This window comes from Globicephala melas, chromosome 2, assembly GCF_963455315.2.
Source record: "Globicephala melas chromosome 2, mGloMel1.2, whole genome shotgun sequence".
Lineage (NCBI taxonomy): Eukaryota > Metazoa > Chordata > Mammalia > Artiodactyla > Delphinidae > Globicephala > Globicephala melas.
Genome location: NC_083315.2, coordinates 142,364,227 through 142,389,122, shown reverse-complemented (window position 1 = coordinate 142,389,122; position 24,896 = coordinate 142,364,227). Strand labels below are relative to the sequence as shown.

The window sequence follows — 24,896 nt, the reverse complement described above, 5'->3', positions numbered from 1 at the left end:
TCATCCCAAGTATCTGAATGTGACACACTTTGAGAAACACTACACCACACCATGTTGTTTCTTAACTGATATTTCTCTCTGGTTAATTCCCTAAATAGCTTAAAATTCTATTGACAGGAAATGAATATTGTATTTAATTCCCCAGAGCACCTAGTCCAGTAACTGGTACACAGTAGGCACTTAATAATACGTTTAAGTGAACCAAAAAGATAAGTCATTAAAACAAGCAATTTATTTAGAACTGTTGATTTCTCAGAGCTGAAAAGACTAATGAGATCACCTACTAGTTTAACTTACTCATTTAAAGATGTGAATGTTAAGTATTGAGACAGTAAGTGACTAGCCTAATCAGAAGTGTTTTTAGGGACTCTGAAATTTCTTAGTTCTCATTCTAACAGCTGTGCAGGCAGATGTCAAATGAATGGCTTAAGGCAAAGGAATTCTTCTGACATTTTATTTAGGGTCAGAAGGACAAGAGATTGGCAGGGAGGAAGCAGGGAAGGGCTATATACATTTAGGAAGATAACTTGCCCAAAAATATTCCACAAGAAGTAGAAGGAGAAATCTTAGGCTGGCAAAGATACTCACCCAGAATTCCACCCACATTGCTAAGACTGTCCCAGGTTAAAGGGTAGAGAGGCAGAGGATACTCTCAAGGAAGGTGGCTGTGTTCAGAACCTTCCTTAGTGAGAATTTTCTAAACTTCTTTTATCATTACAAGAATTGTCCCAGGCCTGGAATCTCAAACATTTGTTGACTTCACTAGTTTCCTCCCAAATCCCCACCCTCATTCCTGAACTAATTAGAAGTATTACACATGTTCCAAGACTGAAAGAAGAGTGGTAATAAAAATATAAAACACAAGTATCCCTTGAGCCAAAAACCTTGTTTCTAAACCCTCGACTTAATGATAAAATGGAGGCCTTTTCCAGCCCGCAGGAAAAGATTTAAATTTGAGGACTAAAGCAGAGTCAGCTTTCTTAGCAAATGTGCTTAAAAAATGAACCGGCAACATTAAGTATGAAAAATAAAGATTTATTTTGATTGTAAATGATATAACTTAAGTTTTAAAAAGAGAGGTAGGGTATGGTTATTATAGGATATCTAGACACCTCCGTGTATCAAAAACTGGCCAGATATAGGACCACTACAGGGACAAGAGGAACTAGAACCTGGGAGTTGACCACACAGTCAGGATTATCTCTGCCTCTTCACTCTGTGAGTGGATCTCATTCTCTCCAGCTAAACATAGGTTATCTATCTACATGGTGTGGGAGATGGAAGGGTGAGCATGACCTTTGGTAGGTTAGAACTCCTGTCTGCCCCTGGATATACTGCCATAGCCAGTGGGATGGGGCATTATAATTGACTACATCTAGATTAAGTCCCCACCTCAATAAACAAGGGTAGAATATTATGTTCGGTAATCTCAACAAAAGCACAATGGTATGTGTTGGGGGAGGAAGGGGGTCTGTTAACAGAAATGAGAGAAGTATACGGAACAGAGAAAAGTAAGATCACATTTTAATTCAATTTCACAATGACAGTGACCGTTTTCCCTTTCAGTTGTGTACAACCAATTCCTTAGCATACCAATAGATTTATTCATGCAGGGGAAAACAGGTTTGCTTAGTTCTTGAGGAAGAGTAACTTTTTCATCAGTCATGGGTAACTATCAACAGAGGTGCTTAAACACAGCCATAATTCAGTACCAATAAATTAAGAGTAACAAATCAAAAATATATACATTACATACTACTTCATGTGCTTAGAATGATTTGAATTTAGCTACAATATACAGCACAACATATTTTCTTCAAGATGCTTTTCTATTCTTGGAAATAGAGATTTCCTAGAATATCTTTTCAAGGCCAAATGTAACCATATGTTTATAAACATGCTATGAATTTATATAATGATGGGATATTGGGATAATTTTCACAATTCACTTAATTACCCCACTGAATTGAAAAGATAAGAATTCAATCCATTATTAAAAAAAAACTTTGACTTAAGCAGAAAAATATGCTTATGGAATAATGAGTATAAAAGTAAGAAAGCATGGGGATGATGATGGATAAAGTGATATATTCTACAAGTAGTTCAAGAGGCTTTTGATAGCATTCAATCTGTTTAATGTACTAGAAAAAGAATGTATTTAAAGCTCAAATTCAATTGCTATTTCCAACCAAGGAATTTTTTAGCATCAAAGCACCTGTTTACTCATATTCTTTCATTAAAACTTCTTTTGATACTGAACAATTAGATTTGAAAATAAAATAAGAGGGCTTCCCTGGTGGCGCAGTGGTTGAGGGTCCGCCTGCCCATGCAGGGGACGCGGCTTCGTGCCCCAGACTGGGAGGATCCCACGTGCCGCGGAGCGGCTGGGCCCGTGAGCCACGGCCGCTGAGCCTGTGCGTCCGGAGCCTGGGCTCCGCAGCGGGAGAGGCCACAGCGGTGAGAGGCCCGCATACCGCAAAAAAATAAATAAATAAAATAAGAAAGAAAAGTAACTTCATAGAAGTATATTTCCCTCTTTTTTTCCTTGTAAATAACAGATGTTAAATCATGTTGGTGACTCAGTAGATGGCACTGTTCTCATTAAATTAAAATGGATCTAATACAAAAAACAGGGCACACAAACTTAACCAACACTAATGTGCTTTCACCCAAAAATATAAAACAATATCCTGAACATCTGTATTAATTAATGCATTGAACCAATCAAATCTTAAATACAGTGAATGATTATTTACAAAACATTTACTTCCTTCCTACTGCAGCTTGACTAGAATTCTATAATTTTTCTTTTGGAAATATTAATGAGTGATCTAATAACACCTCTACTGAAAAATAAATTGGTTCTCTTTCCTCTAATTAAAATGTGAAATAACAGTACTTTCTATTTCTTTTAACAGTGTCTTTATTAGAGAATAATGTTTTCAAAATACTAACTAGGCTGCCATTATCAAGTTTTGAATGTACAGTTACAAATATTTTCTTCTCAAACATCACTCACTGCATTTACTGACTTGCAGTTACCTAACTTCCTCTAAGTCAGCTACGGTCACTTAAGCTCCTTATTCGCAGAGAGAGTACATCTTACACTTTATAGATCCCACAGTGACTCTCAAAAAACACCTACTGAAAAAAGACACGAAATAAAATTAATCACTAAACATAGTATACAGCAACAAAATGTATTCAATAATTATTTACTGAGTAGGGTATACATCAATGAACAAAAGCAACAAAACTGATACCAATAAAACCTATTACCCAGATCAGTAATTTAACTCGGAGATTTTATATTCAAGTTCTGAGGTGATGAGTTTATTATTCCCATAATCACATAGAGGAAATGATCCACATAACTTAAACTAGGTTGTATGAATAGCCCTAGGGCATCAAAGTGACCATTTACATTTAGTCAGTCATTCAACAAATATTTTCTGTGAACCTACAATGTATTGTCAAGATCCAAACAAATCCCTAGGGATTTAAACAGGAATCAAAGCAATCCTCCTAGATTGATCAGCTCTGCATCCCACCCTCTCTCATTTTCTTGCTCTATATCTGGACAAAACAGGCCTCTGGAAGATTCCAGATGAAGGCAATTCAGTATTAAATAGCCTTACCTATTTATCCATTAGGGCTTAGCATTAGTCACCCTTCCAGACCAAGTAATGACATAGAGCCACTGCTGCCAAAGCTGCACCACCATCCCAAGTCCCCTAGACTGCTAAACAAATCTAAAGATAAGATACCACCTCTAGGCTCTAATGCTGCTCTGGAGTCTCAGCTTTCTCTAACCTAGTATGCACAAGATTCCAGGGTTGGATTCTGCTTTAGTGCCTGCTTCTGTTTTCTTACCAGTTCTTTATCTGGGGGTCTAAATTCATATCCCAGGACTCTGCTAAATGGCAAAATCTGGCTCCAAGGTAATAATTACATCCCTTCATGATGTTTACCTATATTGAATTTCCTGAAATGCCCTGCCTGATTGGCACTAGCTCCATTTAAAAATGTAGTGCTCACAACACTTTTAAAGACAACCTAGCCTGCCACACCTTTTGGTTACTCTCTTACCTATGGGATTTATTTTCCAAAGTCCACATCTACAGGCAAAACTATGCTACAAAGTTTCAGAGAGGCTAAATCTCTGTTAAGTCTCACATTCCTTAACTATCAACAGCCCTGTGTTGCCAAGAGAAATGTTGTCATTGCCCCAAAATGTGATGTCCTCTGCCTTATTCTACAAAATATTTAGGAGTCTATAAACACTCTTAAGCCTCTAAAACTCAAAATATCTCCAGTTCAGAAAACAAACCAACAAACAAAAGCTGACTGACTACCTCCCAGGGCTGTGCCTGATTAAAGATCTTCCAGATGAAGAAGAAATTCCTTCAAGGAGCTCAGCCTAGTGGGGTCAAAAGGTTTACATTAAGTTAACAGTACATATAGTTTAGGAACCCATATAACCTAGACTGGGAAAAAAGTAGACAATAAAAAAATACTATCTGCTTACTATGTGTCAGAGACACAGTCGATACAATTCCTTAGTTATTTTTATTCCCTCATAAAACAGCCTAGCTATCTTCTAAAGTCAGTTGCAGAATTAAGAAAATACCCAAGATACAAGGATTTATGTCTCTTTTATGCCCACCTATTTGATTAAATGGAAATATCTCTTCAATGAGTGCTATTAAATACCTGAATGGATTTCAGTGAAATAGTGGAATCTCTTTCTCCAGAGACTTTTAAAAGTAGGCTAAAGATAACTCAAATGTCAAAAATACTTTAAGGTTCTTTAAGGCAAGAAGATGAATTAACTAAATTCCCAGTAATATAAAATTTAAAGGTAGGGGAATGAAGGAAGACTTTTTATAAAAAAAATGACATGAGATGATATGAGTTCAGTTGATGTTAAAATTATTATCACTCCTAATGAAGAAAGAAGAATCTTTAGGATTGATAAACTGATGGTATTAAAAAATAGAAAATCCTAAAATAAATAGAAAGTAGAAAAATGAATTTTCTTTTTGTTTTTTCTTTCATTTTTCTCTTATATTGTTTCTTTTTTTCCTGCAAGTCTTGAAAGAATTTCTCAAATCTAGCACTATATTTTAGTTTCATGTTTTCAGTATTTCCTTACTTTAAATCTCAGATTATTTATGTATAGTAAAATGACTAAAATGAAATTAAGGATAAAAAATGTAAGTTATTATCTGTTAGTTCACACACAAAAGCAAGGGTTTGGAGTCAAAATTTTCTGTTCAAGTATTTCTTGTGTTTTGTAGTTTTATGCGTGATATCTTTTGCTACTGTTCTTGGTTTTTAAAAATTAGGGTAACAATAACTGGTTACAACAATAAAAATCATTAACATTTTACAACTGTCATCTTTTTATATTCAATCATAACAGTCACATAAGGCTCAACAAGTCTGTTGCCAAATTATATAAAAGTAAATCAAGGTTCAAAACAGTTATTCATCTATCCAAAGATGGTAATTTTAAAAGGGAAGAAGTTAGAGTGGATAATTTCTAAAGCCCTTTTCAGTCCTAACATTTTATGACTATAGTGTGTGTTTCAAGCCCTTGCTTTGCTTTTGTCACTCAGTACTAAAAATGGCATACCAGAGGATATGCTATTTTTCTTACATTGGAAATGCTTACTTTGTGGCATTTAACTTAAATTTAGAGTGAACTTTTGGCAACTACTAGAACAGATCAAAAACTACTACTACCAAAAAAGGGTAAAAAAAACAAAACCAAAAACAAACCAAAAAATCCTTTGATTCTTATTTCCAATGGTCATATATTTCAAAGAAACAAAGCCTAATCCTCTACAATTAAACACCAATGAATTATAGGTAAGAATATGGCAGTATTGCAATAGTAAAGCAAACTTTACCTTATACTTTGAAACATAAAATATTCTCTTGTTTTAACTGTAAAACTGTTAACATATTAGTCATAAGATTGTTTAACAGCTCATCTCAGTGTTCAGTGCCTTCATAGTTTGGGACAAAATCTTATGTTAATCAGCAGTTATATGATTTTAACTAAAAATTTGAGAGAAACATCTCCCCATTCCTAATCATTTTTCTTTTACCAAATGAACAAAAGAAAACAAATTGTTAGGTCCTCTTATTCATATCTCAAAATTTTAGATAAAAGTATTCTCTATTTTTAAAGTATTTTAGCTCTCTAGTTTTATATTAAGAAGTAATACTTGAGGTCTAAGATTCCTGGTACCATCATGTAACAATTTGACCCTGTGGAAACAAATGGGACTAGCAAATAATAACCCTCATTCCTAGGCAAGGTATAAAAAGTCCCTGCACCCTTTCCTACAAGATGGATTACATTTTTTTCCCTAAGATAAAATGAGTAACTTCTGCAAATTCTGTGTTGAAAGATCTCTTATTTCTCTTTTTCATGTTTGATATGTTTGTCCCCATATATAGATTATAGGACAAATCCATCTCCTAGTTTTCTAAACAAGGCAAAGAGAAGTTGTCACTGGACCCCACAATTTCTTCCATAGAGAAAGGTCAGAACACTTCCTTTTGCTGGAGCAGTCATTTGCTAGTATCTACAGATGCCTGGACACAGATTAGAGGCAAAACTCTCCTGTTGGTCAACCTACAATCTTTAAGCTAACAAAGCTAGTTCTCAGTACAAGGACTTTTTAGACAATTCCCACCTTCAGGTGGGTACAGAAAAGTAGAGGTATTGTCTACATTCCTTTGGATAGGAAATAAAGGGTGGGAGAAATCCTTTTCATAGGTTTCTGTTTCCTAGTGTACTGAAATTTAAATCTCATTGTGATCAAAAGAATCAAAGTACATCCAGTCCAGAGAAAAGCAGTTCCAGCATCCCTAAAATTGTCAGTCTCTAGAACAAATATGTTTCAACATTAGCCCACAGAATAAAGCAAGTTAAGAAGGAAAAAAATAATTTAGTCCAAATACAACTTGGAATAAAATTGCTAATTAACCTAGGTGGGAAACTTTAACCACACTCATCAGGATTGTCTCCCCTAAGTGTTAGAGCAGGCAGTTAGCCAGATGTGAGCAGAGAAGCTAGTTCTCAGTGAGCATGTCACAGGTCATGTGACAGGAAACCATACATCTTGTGATAACAGGGGTCCTAGAGGCAAAGAAAGAAAGGCAGGAACCTCCAGAATCTGAAAGTAACCTTTTGCTCATTATTCCCTCATTTCCACAGAATTAGCCTTGCAACCAGAGCAGTACCCATCATGCACCTGATGCCATGACAGATCCAAGAAGACCAAATAAGGACAAAAACTTCCCCTCCCTTCAGGAAGGTGGAGCTGGGATGAAAACCAGGAAATTACCCCCAAAACTCCTCCCTCCTCAATGAATATTCCACCCAATCATTTTCACATCCCATATAACCATCTTGCTAAAAGGAACTCTGGGGCTCACCTGAGCCTGCCGGCTTTCCCTTCGGAGAGTTGTACTGTCGCTCAATAAATCCTCACTTTGTTTACTTGGCCTCCATGTCTCATCTCTGAATTCTTTCTGTGACGAAACAAGAACCTACCCTGCACTAACATAAGGAGGAAAATCCTTAATATATAGGGAGAAGTACATCAAAACCATAATAGCCTGGTGGAAACTCACTGTAGCTAGGAGAGGGAAGCATAGGGGGAAGGGATGCTCTACTCTTGAAGGAGCAGGAATACATGCTAGTTCCAGCCTTACAACTAGAAGAGGGAAAGGAACACTTGTAAAGGCCTTAATCCCTATATCCAGGTACACAATGCCTGCCTACTGGGACTTAACAATAACATTAGTTGATAGCACGAGAGTGAATTATATACACTTACATATATATATATGTACACATACCTTTAAATACATACATAACAAATACATACATACACATAAAATATTATTCCTATCTCACACTAGCCTAGAACCCCTAACTCCTTCCTTAGGTCATACATCGTGGTCAGCAAAGGGATTATTAAGAAGATTCTCTCTGGTTTAGAACTTGTACCCTCTCAATTTCAAAGTCCTAAAACCATATTTATATATAGAAAAAAATAAAAGGTAAATTTAAATGTAATTCAAAACTATCTTGGCCTGGGGGGAGGGGCTGAAGAATCTTAAAATGTCACCAAATTTTAGAAGTGATCGGGATTTCAGAGATAAACTAGGAGTTCAACTCCACTATTTAAAAAGTGAATATCATATGACATTGTTTATATGTGGAATCTAAAAGAAAAAAAAAAAAAAGACAGAAATGAACATATTTCCAAATCAGAAAGAGACTCACAGACACAGAAAAAAAACTTATGGTTACCAAAGGGGAAAGGAGGGTGGGAGGAGGAATAAATTAGGAGGCAGTGATTAACATATACACACTACTAAGTATAAAATAGATAACCAACAAAGGACCTACTCTATAGCACAGGGAACTTTACTCAATATTATGTAATAACCTATAAGGGAAAAGAATCTGAAAAAATATATATATATATATTCAGTTATATATATATAACTGAATTGCTGGCTATACACCTGAAACTTACACAATACTGTATATCAACTATACTTCAATAAATTTTTTTTTTTAATAAAATAAAAAGTGAAGAAACTAAAGCCCACAGGGATTTTCCCAATGTCATACAACTAAGTAATGACAGAGTCAGGGCTGAAACTCAAGTTATTCAGTTCTTAGCTGATGAATAGAATAATTGTACTTGCTAGCTCATTAAAAAAAAATTTTTCCAGAAGTTTAGATTCAAAAACAAAAAATTACTATTATTTAAGTTCTCTTCCCTGACAATAAATTAACATTAGCTTCCCATACCCTACAAAGCAGAAATTCCCTGCCTAACTTTGAATGTTGTAAAGTTAAACCTATGTGTCCCTTTAAACATATCAATAGTCATAATCATCATAATTACAACATTGATTTTGAGCCAAACTAGAATTTAAGAAAAAGAAATCTGATGAGCAGTATTCAAGCTAGATAACCTTAACAAATATATTTAATTTGTATATTTATATTTATACATAAAGTACATCAGGCAAGGCCTAAGAGCAAGTTTTTCAAATTTGTAAACTACACCATGCAACCAATTCATTTAAGATTATTTGGGTTGGACTGTGTAATCGTTCAAGATTATCCAGTTTATAAATAGAGAAAAAAATTTTTTTCACCTAGCTAATATTACTTAATTTTGAAATGTCAAACACCCAGCATTAAATCTCATATTAGTTGCTTCTGTCTGAGTAGTGACTTTCAATAAGTTAAACTAACACAATAAGAAAACAGTATGCCAAAAAATACATGCATCTTATACCAGTTTAGCAGATTTCTTTCATCAAGACACCAAATTCATTGTCTAGGAAACCTGTCAAGTCCAGGTAAAACAGACCTATGATGCTCAAAGTACCACTGTGCTCTGAAAGATGTCCATTGTTACCAAAGAGGAGTCTCAGCCCACAGTTCAGTGATTTGCTCAAACTAGTTATATCTCAGTAGGAAAGAGAAATGTAATCAAAAAAGTACATAACACTTAGCTACAGAACATCAGCAAAAGGAATGGATGATACATTTACAATAAAAAGAACCAAATGCTTTATACTATGACTGCTATGATAAATCTCATTTTTATGAATGGATATGGTTGTTGGCATATAATATACCCTCTTCTTGTGATAATTTAATACCTTTCCAAATTAAACAAAATCTGACATACACACTTACCCTTCTCCTCTTCCTCCCCACTTTATAGATGACTCACCCAACACAAAAATTAGCCAGAAACAGCAAATTTTACTTCTTACACATACTTTGTTATAAAATTTGAGGAAAAGATTTAATGATACACATGCCAAGGAATAATGCTAATACTTTTAACTGGTAAAAAAAAAATTCTTGGCTTACAATCATTAGCACTTGTAAAGGAGTAATTATTATCAATCAAGATTTAATTGTAGCATACTAAAAATATAACAAAGTACTATTTATTTTTTTGTATCCTTACTTGTACGAAGAAGCATCTAAATATGTGTATTAAAAAATGTGTGATGAGAGCATAAATTAAACATAAACTCTTAAAAACAGAAAAACAAGGGTGAGACCAAAGTAGAGCCAGGAATAAAGCTAAAAATGTACCATAAATGTAAACCCATTGCTGTATGTTTTAATAGATGTATATATTAGAAGACATGTTTAAATATATCCAGGTACTGGTATATGTATAAAATGTTTTTTAAAAAGTTATACTAGAAATTTACAGTGACTACCTTTAAAGAAAAGGACAAGGGATTGAGGTTGAAAATTTTTTCATTTTAAACATTTCTGTGCTATACTGAATGTATGTATATATTAAATACAAATAAATCAGAAGTACTAAGCAGACCATGAAAAAAGCATTAGATAGCCACAACAACAAAATTAAGGCTCAAGGGTCTGGAAAATACAGAGGATTACAGAGTACTGAATACATAGTGGGAGAATGTGATGTTTTTGTAGGAAATGGACAGTAAGGGAAGCAGAAAGGATAAAATGTTATTTACTACATCAAAATGTTAGATGTGCGATCAAAGCAAGTCACCCTAAGAAAAAGACTACTAAGTACTTCTAAATTCCTCTTAGCCTTTTGTTTCAACCAGCTAGCTTTAAGACTTAAGAAAGCCACATACACTGAGACTGAAGCTTCACTTAAATAAAAGGGAATGACTACATTAGTGGTACCCAAGACCAATTTTTTTTTTTTAAGTTTAAGTCATTCTCAGTACACTCAGAAAAGTAAATGACAATGTATTGAGTTTTTCTATAAAGCTAACTTTATTAAATTTAGAGGACTTTTTTATTCAGTGACTTCGTCCTTTTTTATACGTTCAAACATTCCTTTATGACGGTGATAGCTGATAACAGTTGGGTTTTTATTATGCTCTTAGAAAAATAAAAAGTTGGCACTTCTTTGTCCATCCTCCAAACTTTTTAATACATTTTACTAGTCCATGAAATCCAAAATTTTAGAAACCACTAAAGTAAATGCTAAAGACAGGTATGTTTTGAGTCCAATGAAAGGTTTAAATCTCCCTGTATTTTAATAAGGAACCACATTTATACAGTGATAGCTATCTATTTCCCCAGAGGTACAAAGATGAATAGCAACTTGAGAAATTGTCAGGAAATTGTTAAGAATATATGTTCATGCCTTCTGAATGCTTCAAATGGAACATGTACTTAATTTATTCATCAAGTACTTACTGTGTACCTATGCTGACAGTAATGTAAAACATTAATATAATAAAAACTTGCTGTGGTCTCCTTAAACTCTGAATAGCAGAACCAAGGATTTGTCAGTGGGCAAGAAAAGCCAGACTAGAAATTACTAGCATTTGCGATTAGAAAGAGACATACAAGTGTCCAATGAAAAAAATGCAAGCAGTCAAGCAAAATTACCAAGATGAGTTGGCCAAAGAGGTGGTGATGAATCAGACATGATACGTATTACTGGAACCAAAGTACTAAAAAAGGGTTTGGTCATAAGACATAAAGAAAAATATTAGAACTGGGATGTAAAATAAGAATATAACTAGAACTGGGGTGTAAAATAAGAATATTCTAAAAATATTAGAACTGGGATGTAAAGTAAGTTACTGACTTAGGATTGTTTACATTTCCTTCATCTAGAAAGAAGTTGATGCTATATTAAGGTCTGACCTAACTTTCAAATGAGCATTTAACAGGCTCAGATGAAAACTTTAGAGAGCTAAAAGGAAAAGGGGTGAAGTCATTTAAATGAAACCTGGTATTCAGAAATAATAAAGAAAGAATTCTTCATTCCTGCTTTTGGGACAGAAGTGAAACCATCAACAAAGAATTAGGTTAAGTATATAATAAACCCACTAAGTACCAAACCTTGTATATTAGTATGAGGCTTAAATTACATCTTAATTTAATGTGCTCAAACTTAGCCATCCTAGATGTTACACCCTATATTATTCTTTAAAATTATGTTTCTAGCATTCAAAAAACCAAGTTCATTAAGTCTTATAATTAAAATTTGTTAGTCTTAGAGAGGTCTAGAGGATTACATTTTGTTTAATAAGAAGCTCTTCACAGATTACGATTAAATCCTTTAAGAAAAAAAATTATATGTGCCTCCGCACTAAAATCTGTAAACATCCTAATCCCCAGAATCTGGGAATATGTTATTTTACATAGCAAAAGGGATTCTGCAAATGTAATGAAAATTATGGACCATGAGATGGGGAGATTATCCTGGTTTATCTGAGTTGACCTAATCTAATCACCTGAGTCCTTAAAAGAGGGTACCCTTCTCAATTGTTTTCAAATAAAGAAAACAGGATGGATGGTAGTATGAGAAGGACACAATCCATCATTGTTGGCTTTAAGGATGGAAGGAGGCCATGAGCCAAGGAATGCAGGCAGCCTCTAGAAGCTAGAAAAGGCAAGGAATCAGATTCTCCCCTATAGCCTCCACAATGGAATGCAGCCCTGTTGACACCTTGGCTTTAGCCCAGTGAGATCCATGTTTTGACCTATCACACTATAAGCTAACAAATTTGTATTGCTCAAGCCATCTGTGTGATAATTTGTTACAGCAGCAACTGAAAATATATATTCTATAACTTCAGTTTTATAAATTATTTTAACTTAGCCTATTTTTAGAAATAATACACATACAGACATATATAAAGCAAAATACTAGACTAAAAATAAGGTAACCTGAATTCTAGTCACAGTCTGACAGCTAAGTATCTGTGTGACCTTGGGTAAACCATTTATTCACCACTGGGACACCAATTTCCTCATCAGTAATATGAAACCCATAAGCAATTGTTATGAAATAAATCAAAACAGCAATTATAGTCAATCCTAGACTCCGGAATCCTGAGGATTAAACAGAATATAGAAACAGTTATTAATTTAAGATTATGTTAATGAGAACAGCATTACATAATTAATTCCATTTATAACAATGAATTCTATACTAAATGATATAAGCAATTGTAAGAATGACTTAAAATGAAGGATCAAATTTCAGGGCTGAGCAAACAAAGATTTTTTTGAAAGGAAGCCACATAAAAAAATATATGGGGGGCTTCCCTGGTGGCACAGTGGTTGAGAGTCTGCCTGCCGATGCAGGGGACACGGGTTTGTGCCCCATTATGGGAAGATCCCACATGCCGCGGAGCGGCTGGGCCCGTGAGCCATGGCCGCTGAGCCTGCACACCCAGAGCCTGTGCTCCGCAACGAGAGAGGCCACAACAGTGAGAGGCCCGCGTACCGCAAAAAAAAAAAAAAAATATATATATATATATATATATATGGGTCTGATGAGTATCATTATCTAAGACAGACAGTAAAATCAGATTATTTTTTTCACTCTCACACCTCATTATTCAAATTTTCATTATTCTGAGAATTTCACAGAAAAATTGTTTCTGATCTTCAAGACTGTATGTTGTCTTCTTCATGTATTCTCCTCACTGTATTTCAGTACTTTTTGTACAAGAGATCAATTACAACACAGTATTTATGTCATTTCTTAAAATAAATTCTAAGTGGGAGTACATGTTACCATGATGCTATAGTTCCTCAGGAATCAATAAACATTCAGTTTTATATAGTGAAACTTCCTAGCACACAGTAGTAAAGATTACCATAATTCTTCAACTGGAAACCTATCCCATGTTAGTTTGAGAGATTTCATTTAGTGGGGGTGGGGGGGAGTCATTTTTTTCAGGTGAAGGTTTTTAGTAATTTTTCAAATAAATTACTAAACTGCTTCTAAAATAATGATTACTATTAAATGTCTCCAGTGGATAGTAATTAGTATGCAGCCAGGTCAAAGAAATATTCTCAAACCAAAATGAGAATCAAGGGCAAGAGAGGATTATCATAATTTGGAATTCCACAACTATAAGATACATTAATAACTCACATAACTGGAAAATAACTCAGTTTTAAGGGATTTATTCCACACATAATTCTGAAGTAGAATACACTTTTAAAAGTCAAGATGATTTTTGATGACAGCCTTGTTTAAACACACTTAAATCACAGAATCCAGTGGATTCAGAAGGGAACATACAGATAATCTGACAGTGAGACCTTACTTTTCTTGTAATTTAATACTTTGATTTTATTTGCGAGAAAACACGTAGGCTTTGAAAACTTCAAAACTATGCCTTCAAAAACTATGTAGCATGTTCCATCTTATAATTTAATGTAAAAAATGTATCTTCTTTTCCTTAGAATATTTCCCTTAGAAATCATCATAATTCTGCCAATACAACTTTCCTAAAGATGACATAATTTACATAAGCAGTCATTCTATTTACAGGTGTCAAGTATCTCAGTCATTGTTCACTTAAATCAGTGATGACTTGTCTTTTATTTTAAAGTGGTAATTACAAGTTGCTTTTGCATTAAACCATCGTTTTGCCATTATATTCTCAACAAAGCTTGGGAAAACATTGTAATATCTTAGTATTCGTTAAACATTATCAGTTTGTTGTTTTAATTAAGACATGTAACAAATGTTTGAAGTAGAAGCTTTGTATATTCTAGCACCCAAAGATACTATGACAGTTGCCATGAAGGAACACCAATTTAAAATGGTAATGAAATAAAACATGTCAAGGTAGTCTGACATATGTAATATGACATATATGTAATCTGACATATCTGACATAACAGTACAACAGTACTTCTGTTATTCTTTAATGAAGTCAATGTTAAATGTTCAATATATTTAATATAAAACTATATAAACAGACTTTTAAAACTATTTTTTAAATGCAGAAATTTAAATTTTTGGAACCAAAAGTTAGTCTTACACTAATCTCTCAAAATCTTATATAGATCCGAATAAAAACTAGTTTCATTCCATTTTTTTGATCAGGATATATATCTGCAAACGAATATTTAGTGGGATTATTTAGATATTCCCAATTATGTCCTTCCATTTCCATTCCCATAGTTTTTTTGCAATCCCTTCATATGAAAAATTCTGCCTTTGAAAATATTCTGTCTTAAACTTTCTATCAAAATGGTATAGTGAGTGGGACTTCCCTGGCGGTTCTGTGATTAAGACTCTGCGCTTCCAATGCAGGGGGTGAGGGTTCGATCCCTGGTTGGGGAACTAAGACCCACATGCCATGCAGCACAGCCAAAAAAAAGAATGGTGTAGTGAGTTTATACAGACTCATCGCATCAGCTCCAAACACACGGTAGTGACAGAAAAGAGAAAAGAAAACTGGGAAGGGGGGAAAAAAAAAGATATTTAGTGAGGCTTAAAAAAAAAACTCAATTGAAAAATGGGCAAAAGACTTAAAAAACTTAAACAGATATTTCACCAAATAGTATACAGGGATGGCAAATAAGCACATTTTTAAAGATGTTCAACATCATTAGCCAATAGAGAAATGCAAATCACAATGAGATACCAGTACATTCCTAAAAGAATGACTAAAATAAAAAATACTGACACAAACAATACTAGTGAGGATGCAGAGCAACTGGAACTCTCATACATTGTTGGGGGGACAAAAATGGTACAGCCACACGGAAAACAGTTTGGCAGTTTTTTAAAAAGTTAAATATACACTTACCATAGGTCCCATCAATCCCACTCCCAGGTATTTACCCTAGAGAAATGAAAACGTATGTTCACTTACCCTAGAGAAATGAAAACGTATGTTCACAAAAACCTGTACGTAAATTTTTAGAGCTGATCTGTTAAAAAAACAAACAAACAAACAAACAAAAAACCTAAATGTCCTTCAACTGGTGAATGGATAAACAAACCATGGTACATTTGTACAATGAAATACAACTCAACAATAAAAAGAAATGAACTACTGATAAATGCAACAACTTGGATGAATCTCAGAAGCCATTATGCAGACTGAAAGAAACTAGTCTAGAAAAGGTTAAATACTGTACGATTCCATTGAAATAACATTCTTGAAAAGATAAAACTACAGTGACAAAGAACAGATCAGTAGTTGCCAGAACTTATAGTCAGGGAGAAGGTGACCAAAATGACATAGCACAAGGGAGGTTTTTGGTAGGATGAGATTGTTCTGTATCCTGACAGTGGTCATGGCTATGTGAATTCATATATGTATTAAAATTTATAGAAGTGTACCAAAAAAGTCAATTTTACTCAACATTCATTTAAAAATATATTTATATAAATAGTACATAAAATACTTATTTTATATAGTTATATACTTATATTTTATATTTATGTATACATACTTGTGTGTGTATGTATGTACATATATACACACACAAACATACAGCTGACCCTTGAACAACGTAGGGTTAGGGGTTCCAACCCTCCGCACAATCGAAAGTCCATGTATAACATATAGTTGGCCCTCTGTATCCTCAGTTCCTCCGTATTCACAATTCCGCATCCACGGATCCAACCAACCTCAGATAATGTACTACTATAGTATTTACTATTGGAAAAACTCTGCATATTAAGTGGACTCGCACAGTTCAAACACATATTGTTCAAGGGCCTACTGTTTATATATTCACCCCACTCCCATCCTGTGGTCTGGAAATAAAATAAAAATGTAAAGTGAGCTGAGTGAAAGCTACAGACCTATTGAGCTCCTCTGTACAGAAGAAAGCAGTGGCAGATAATCAGTCAGTTCCTGTAGGGTAACGGGAACCAAAGTTCTCTAGCTCTAGCAAAGACCACAGCTAAACTCACTGCTTGAACTTATACCTCAAACTTCTCCCACACCACCACAACCCTAGCTTCTGAAAAGAAGGCTGGGGGAAAACAAATAAAACTATTATTAAACCACTACTGGGACTGAGACTTTAAAGGAATTGCAGAGTAGGAGGCTAAAAACCTGTAAAGATATTCTCTCCAGTTGTTGACATACTCCTAAACTTTACATGCACAGAGCAAAACTCCAAGAATGCCAGCAGAAAATGGCAGAGGTTTCAGTAGTCACACATGTTGGTAAGACTGTAATTTAAGTTAAAAAGACCTTGGGACTTCCCTGGTGGTCCAGTGGGTAAGACTCTGTGCTCCCAATGCAGGGGGCCAGGGTTCGATCCCTCATCGGGGAACTAGATCTCGCATGCAGGCCTCATTAACCACATGCCGCAACTAAGAAGTCCGCATGCTGCAACTAAGATCCTGCATGCCACAACTAAAACATGGCACAGCCTGAATGAATGAATGAATAAATAAATATATATATAATAAATACACACACACACACACACACACACACACACATACATATAAAGTTAAAAGGACCTTGATAAAGTACCCTAGGCTTTAAGTTGAGACTTCAGAATGGCCTGGACTACATGGAACAAGAGCAAAAGTGAAATAGATCAGCCCTAACAAAAACTAACACTAATCCTCAATAAGATTACAAAAGATGAGTCACAGAACAGGCATATACGTATTTGACATTGCAATGTCATTCCTGTTTTAAGTATAAAACTTCAAAAACTTAAGTCCTTATTGTATATAATTTAAAATACTGATTCAAGTGAAGCCAGTTTATGTGTCATATCTAAGTATTCACATAGCTATTGCTCTGATCTCTCTACTAACAAGCTACTTTACTTTCTATCCTTTCTCTTTTCTGCTTCCTATGACTTCAGCCAGTACAAGATTCAACTTAATATAAACTAATTCAACCTCATGAAATCTCATTATTTCAGCTGCCCTGCTAAATCATTCATTTTCTTAATTCCCATCAGATTAGATAAAATCATCTTCAGACACAAGAAGATAAACAGATTACAGGCCAGTTTATTTACTGAGCATCTCTTGAAACAGGTGCCCCCTCTTAAGTCCAAATGGCTACGGGTGGAAAGAATGGTATCAAGAGATACAAAATGCATACCTGCCTCAGCATGCCACTTTGGCAAGGGCTGTAATAGTACAGAAGCTGTTTGCCTTACAAAGATATGGGTTTCAGAAAGGCACTTAACAACATCTCTTTAGAGTCTTGGCTTAAAGTCCACCAAAGTCTCAAACATATTTCTGCTCTGCAACCTCCTTTTAAATCATTCAACATGTATTGGCCATCACCTACGTGAGTAATATTACACGATGTGGCAAATAATTGTATAAAAGAGGGCCTCCATACTTAAGAAGCACACAACCTATTTAAATAACATTAATATACATGAAACATTTAAATAACAAATAATACAAGATAGAAGGTGATTAAATGCCAAAATGAATGGAAACCATTGAAACTGAGGGTAAAAAAGGTCAAATGATAATTTTAGGTACACATCACATAAAAATGCTATAGCAATTACCTGTCTACTAACAAACAAGTTAATGTTCATGAAGCAGACTAAGAAGAAATCCCAAATACTAACACAAACCCCAAATTTTGAGGATAACAGTTCTATTTCTGTATAGGCTTATGCCTCAACTTTATAATGTATTTGGTAGTACCGTCAGTACAAAAATGAAATTCATCTCTGTATGCACTCTTTAAAAAGAATTCTTTTAAAAATTGTATGCATTCGGGCTTCCCTGGTGGCTCAATGGTTGAGAGTCCGCCTGCCGTGCAGGGGACACGGGTTCGCGCCCCGGTCTGGGAAGATCCCACATGCCGCGGAGCGGCTAGGCCCGTGAGCCATGGCCGCTGAGCCTGCGCATCCGGAGCCTGTGCTCCACAATGGGAGAGGCCACAACAGTGAGAGGCCTGTGTACTGCAGAAAAAAAAAAAAAATTGTATGCATTCATTTATTCATGCAATAAATACTTATTAAGCATCTACCATATGCCAGACACTATAATAGATGCTAGGGAGATAAGAGTGATAAACAATATACACATTTGCAAAACAGTCACTTCATTCTTACTGATAAACATCTATGAATCCCATATCAATATAGGAAAGATGAATATTATTACTTGGTAATATTATAGAACTTAATTTTATAGAACTTAATATTATAGAACTTACAACTTAGGTAAATGTGTGTACATAAATAAATGTGCATAAATATATTTGATATAATGTACCATACTTGTAATATACCATTCTATGTAACCTACCATATGTTCATGATCTGCTACAGAGATTTTGTTTTGTGACATAATAAAAAAAACATTAGGTGCTTATGCTACTACCATCTTTTGGTTTTTGTTTTGTTTTTAAACTAGTGTTTTTAAACTTCTTTATCCTTCAAATTCTGAAACCACCTTTGTTCCAATATTTTAAATCTAAACATTAATATTATTTGCCACAAACTGGCTGAAAACTATTGAAACCTTTATATTGTACCATGTATGTATTATACTATGTATTTTTGCTTAACAATCTGCATTAGAAGTATCTTTCACATATCTGTTCAACTCGGTGTGAATGAAATCCTTACATACCCACTTTCAAAGAATGAAAATGAGGTTATTAGGATCACTTCTAAAGTCTGTTCAGGTACTAAAAGTCTATGATTCCCTAACTGTACAACTGACAGTATAAGAGCAAAACTCAAGTAAAATCCAATCATTTACTGGGACCTGCACCTAATTTAAAACGTCTTTAAAGCCATAGCCCCATTTGTTGCACTGGCCATTCTACCCAACATAACCTTAATCTCATTTCTGTCCCCATCCCTGCCCCTGATTACACACACCAATCCTTGCATAAATTGTAAATCCATGTGGTTTTTAAACAATAAAACCCAGGAAGTTCAGGAAAGTAAAATATCCCAAAATGTAAACTTTTAGATAATTAGACAAATATTTTTAATTTGTACTAAATTATATCTAGTACCATTTTATAATCAAGATGAAATTAAATAAAAGGGCTTTTGATGAAATTAAACAAAAGGAAGATCAAGAAGCCAGGAAACTATCCATATAAAAACCAATAACAGATTAACTGAGAAATTAACTAAATGGAAAACATAAAGAAATTAACTAAATGGAAAACACAAAGAATTTCCAAGTGGAAATTCTAGAACTTAAAAGTACTGGAATTGAAATTAAAAGTTTACTACTGGAGGGGCTTAACAGTATACTGGAGATGGTATAAGAAAGTGAAGTTGAAGACCAATTATTAAAATTACTGAACCTTGCTGAGAGAAAAAAAAAACTCAAGAAAAATGAATTAAGCTTCAGGGACCTGCAGACATTATCAAATGATCTAAAATACGTATAACTGTGGTCCCACTGGGGAAGACAGTGAGACTGGGGCAAAAGAAATATCTGAAAAATAAATGGCTGAAAACTTCCCAAGTATGATGAAACACAGCAATTTCAAGAAGTTTAGCCAATCCCAACCAGGATAAATATAAAGAGAACCACATCTAGGCATATCATAGTCAAATTGATAAAAACCAAAGATAAAGAAAAAAATCTTGAGTGCAGCCAGAAAACGGAGAAAAAAAGTGGGGAGGGAAGACACATCACGCACAAGCGAAACAAGGATAAGAATGACTACCAACTTCTCATCAGAGGTCGGAAGACAACAGAATGACATCTTTAAAGTACTGTGGGTGTGGGGAAGTAGCAACCTAAAATTTTATATTCAGTAAAAATATCCCTCAGACATGAGGGTGAAAAAAGACACTTCCAGCTAAACAAAAGTTGAGAGAAGGAATACTTGCCATGTGATCTTCACTATAAGAAATGCTAAAGGATGTCCTTCAGGTCAAAAAGAAAGGATACAAAATGGATACTTAGATCTAAAGGAAAGAACAAAGAGTACGAGAAATGGTAAATAATTGGGTAAATATGAAGATTATGTTTTCTTCTTATATCACTTAAAAGTCAAATAACTGTTAAATGCAAAATATAGCAACACTGTAAGGTGGGGTTCATAACATACACAGAAGTAAAACATATGATGAAAAATCACACAAAAAGGGGCAAGAAAATGGAATTATAGTCAGCCCTCTGTATCCATGGGTTTCGAATCTGTGGATTCAAACAACTTGCAGATCAAAAATATTAAAGAAAAATTTCAGAAAGTTCCAAAAATCAATACTTGAATTTCTCATGTGCTGGTAACTATTTACATAGCATTTACATTATATTTCCAACTACTTACACGGCATTCACACTGTTATTAGCTTATTATAAATAATCTAGAGATGATTTAAAGTGTATATGGGGGCTTCCCTGGTGGCGCAGTTGAGAGTCCGCCTGCCAATGCAGGGGACACGGGTTCATGCCCCGGTCTGGGAAGATCCCACATGCCACGGAGCGCCTGGGCCCGTGAGCCATGGCCGCTGAGCCTGCGCGTCCGGAGCCTGTGCTCCGCAACAAGAGAGGCCACAACAGTGAGAGGCCCGCGTACCGCAAAAAATAAAATAAAAAATAAAACCCGGCTTTTTTTTAATCTATGTTAACATAACTCAAGGACTTCACAAAATGCTACCAATGTAGACTAGATGATTTATTAATATTAGCATGCTTGGAAATACCTTATTTTAGCATTATTTTGTATAAATAAAATTTCAGTGATATTTCTTCTGTATTAAATTGATAACACTTGTTTTAGAAAAGACAGGTGAGTAACTTTACCAGGTTCACTGGAAAAGCAGGTATTTCAATGCCATCTTCTGTTTAATTTCAGTTATACCAACACATTCAAAATTGATCACTTAATCATTTTCAAAAATACTAATTTCATTCAAAGAGCTAATTACGGTATCTTTAACATTATTTCATTTATCTCCATGAAATAAAGTTGTAATATAATGCAGCGGGGTTAAGAAAATGGACAACCCAAACTACCCAAGTTGAAATTCTAGCTCCACCAGTAAACTATGTGACTTAGATATACCACTTCATATTTCTGTACCTCAGTTTTCCTCACATGAAAAAATGGAATAATAGGCCTTATTATTTTAGGTTATGATTACTTTTAACCTAGTTAATATATGTAAAATGCTCAGTACAAAGCCTGATATATACTAATCATAATGATATGTGTTAACTATGATTATTAGAGTATTTCTCCTGTTACATAGAAAAAGCCCTGGATTGGGGCTTAAATTCTAATTTCACCACTTGTTGCAGATTTTAGCAATCTGCTTGACTTCTCTGAGACTCCTCCATTTCCTTACCTATAAAATGAGAGACTCTAAGGTAGGTCTCTTCCAGTTTGAGAATTTCCGCTTTTGGAGAAAATTCACATTCTCTCTTCTCATTAAATTAGGAGCTTATATCATCTCTTTCCCCTGCTCATTCTGAAATTATTTCTTTCTCCCTTAACTTCTCATTTATTTTCATTCATTTTAATATTTACTAATTTTCTTCAGATTCACCAGCCCCATTTTTTTTTTCTTATTCACCTCTGGTGACATTTTCCTAGGAGCTTGATACAACTGTATTCTTACTTGCCTCTACTCAGTCTTACCATTTTCTATAATCTCAGTACAGTCATGGTCTGCCACCCTGTGATAGAATAACAACACCAAAAACACAACATTTTTATAGCACTTTTACATTCATCCTCTCATTTAAATCTCATAACCATCACCCTGTAAAAGGTTATCATGCTCAGAGAAAGAATGTGATCTGACCCATAACCTGCAGAGCTAGGACATAAACTTAGGATAAATGCCTCAGAATGTTAATTTTGTGTTATTCCTTATTGTTTCCTTGTCTTACTAGAATGAGCAGGAAATTAGCTATCAAGAGGACCTAATTTTGAGCACCAACTCCGATACTTACTATTTGACCTTGTACAGGATATATCACAACTCTGAACCTGTTTCCCCATGTATAACATTGGGATAACAAATGTTTTGTAAGAAAAAAAAAAAAAAAACTGACTTATAAAATCTAAGGGGCTGTACTTTTTTCAAACACCTTGTTCGTGCCAAAACCTGTCTATCTCTGATTCACTGCATAACTACATTTTCTCTCCCTGGCCCATGTAGCATAGGACTATATCAGCTTTTTCCTCACTGTTCTGAATTGACTCCCTAGTTCTCAGATACTTCTGCTTCATTTGATCCATAGAAGAAACCGTCTGTGCTTGGAAAGATCAATTCCACTGAACAGAGGAAATACAGTCATTCAAAAATTGTTGAGCATCAACTACGTTCCGTGAACTATGAACCAGAAAATAATATTGGAGAGAAAGAAAAAAAGAGGTGTACTAAAATGAGAGAGACAGAGATCATTAAAAGAAGTCTAATAAATTTTTTATCCATGCACAAGAAGATTAGAGACCTCTTTCTCCTCCTCTTTCTTTCTACTCCTTTAATTCTAACTCCTTCCCTCCTCTGTTGGATAGAGGAAGCGAGCAAAAAGAAGAATTAGGAAAAGCTGGGTTCAAGTACAAAGGCTACACCAGGGAGAATGGGATAAAATATGGTATCTAGAAGTCTACAGCACTCCTAATACCTCCAGATAACCTACATAAAGCATCAGTAACTAAGAAACAGAGGATGAAAGAGAACAAAATTAATATGTACAACTTGCCAGTTATTGTATGAGGTTCACACAAGTACATTATCACATTTAATATCTACACAATCTTGAGATGCAGGCAATTCTTTCACTTAACAAATATTTACTGGGCACTATATGCTAGGCACTGTTTGGAGTACTCAGAATACAACAGTAAACAGAACTAATAAATGAAGATCTCTGCCCTGGTGAAGCTTATTCTGACAGAAGAGATAGACAATTCAAGAGATGCTCTGTCTTGAATTCAACATGTAAATTAAGAAATGTGTTAAATGGCAAAAAATGCTACAGAAAAAAACAGAGCAGGTAAGGGGGATTAGACGTATATAGGGGAGGAGTGTATGTGAAAAAGAGATGAGGATGCCATTTTAATTACAGTGGTTTGAGATGGTGACATTTAAAGAAGTTGGTTGTGTGGTTCCTGGGAGCCACTGGAGAGTTCTAAACTTTTAGAGTTTTTCTAAAGGGAAAATCCCTTTTTGAAGGGATCACTCAGCTACTATGTTGAGAAAAGACTGTTAGATGGCATGTAAGAGGGCAACTGGGCTTCCCTGGTGGCGCAGTGGTTGAGAGTCCGCCTGCTGATGCAGAGGACTCGGGTTCGTGCCCCGGTCCAGGAAGATCCCACATGCCGGGGAGCGCCTGGGCCCGTGAGCGATGGCCGCTGAGCCTGCGCGTCCGGAGCCTGTGCTCCGCAACGGGAGAAGCCACAACAGTGAGAAGCCCGCGTACCGCAAAAAAACAACAACAAAAAAAGAGGGCAACTGAGAGACAAATTACAAGGTTACTGCAGTAATCCAGGTGAGAGATAATAGTGGTTTGGACCAGGGTGAAACCAGCTTAGGTAGTGAGAAACTGACACATTTTAAATATATTTTCATATTTTGAAAGTAGGGCTTGACAAGATTTTGATTACAAATTGGTTTTGGGAGTAAGAAAGAAGAATCAAGAGCAGCTCCAACTGGAAGAACGTAGTAAACATTTACTGAACTAAAAAATATTGTGGGAAGAGCAAGTTTTGAGCAGGGAATGAGTAATTTGGTTTGAGACATATTAATTATAAGATGTTAATCAGAAATCCAAATGGCAGTGTCAAGTAGAGGATCTGTACAGTATCTATGAGTCTGGAATTCAAGAGAGGGATCTTAAATGGGGATATACGGTTGACCCTTGAACAACACAGGGCTTAGGGACACATGACTCTCCACACAGTGGAAAATCCAAGTATAACTTATAGTTTACCCTCCTTAGCCAAGGTTTCTCTGTATCCTTGGTTCTGAATCTGCAGATTTAACCAACCATGGATCATGTAGTACTTGTAGTATTTACTAGTGAAAAAAATCCAAGTATAAGTGAACCCACACAGTTCAAACCCATGTTGTTCAAGGATCAGCCTTAAATACAAATTTAGGAATTTTCAGGATA

At 35.0% G+C, this 24,896-nt stretch overlaps 1 protein-coding gene across 15 annotated transcripts in view; it reads right to left on the bottom strand.

Moving 5' to 3' along the window:
* GPHN (gephyrin) overlaps window positions 1-24,896 on the bottom strand; it is a 623,627-nt gene that overhangs the window by 570,555 nt on the left and 28,176 nt on the right. Inside the window, exon 1 of one of the 15 annotated variants that reach the window (XM_070044981.1) lies at window positions 15,643-15,672. The exons of the other annotated variants lie outside the window; for them this stretch is intronic. The gene's annotated coding sequence lies outside the window, so the exon portion shown is untranslated. Of the gene's footprint in view, window positions 1-15,642; window positions 15,673-24,896 lie in introns of those variants that run through there. 15 annotated transcript variants of the gene reach the window in all.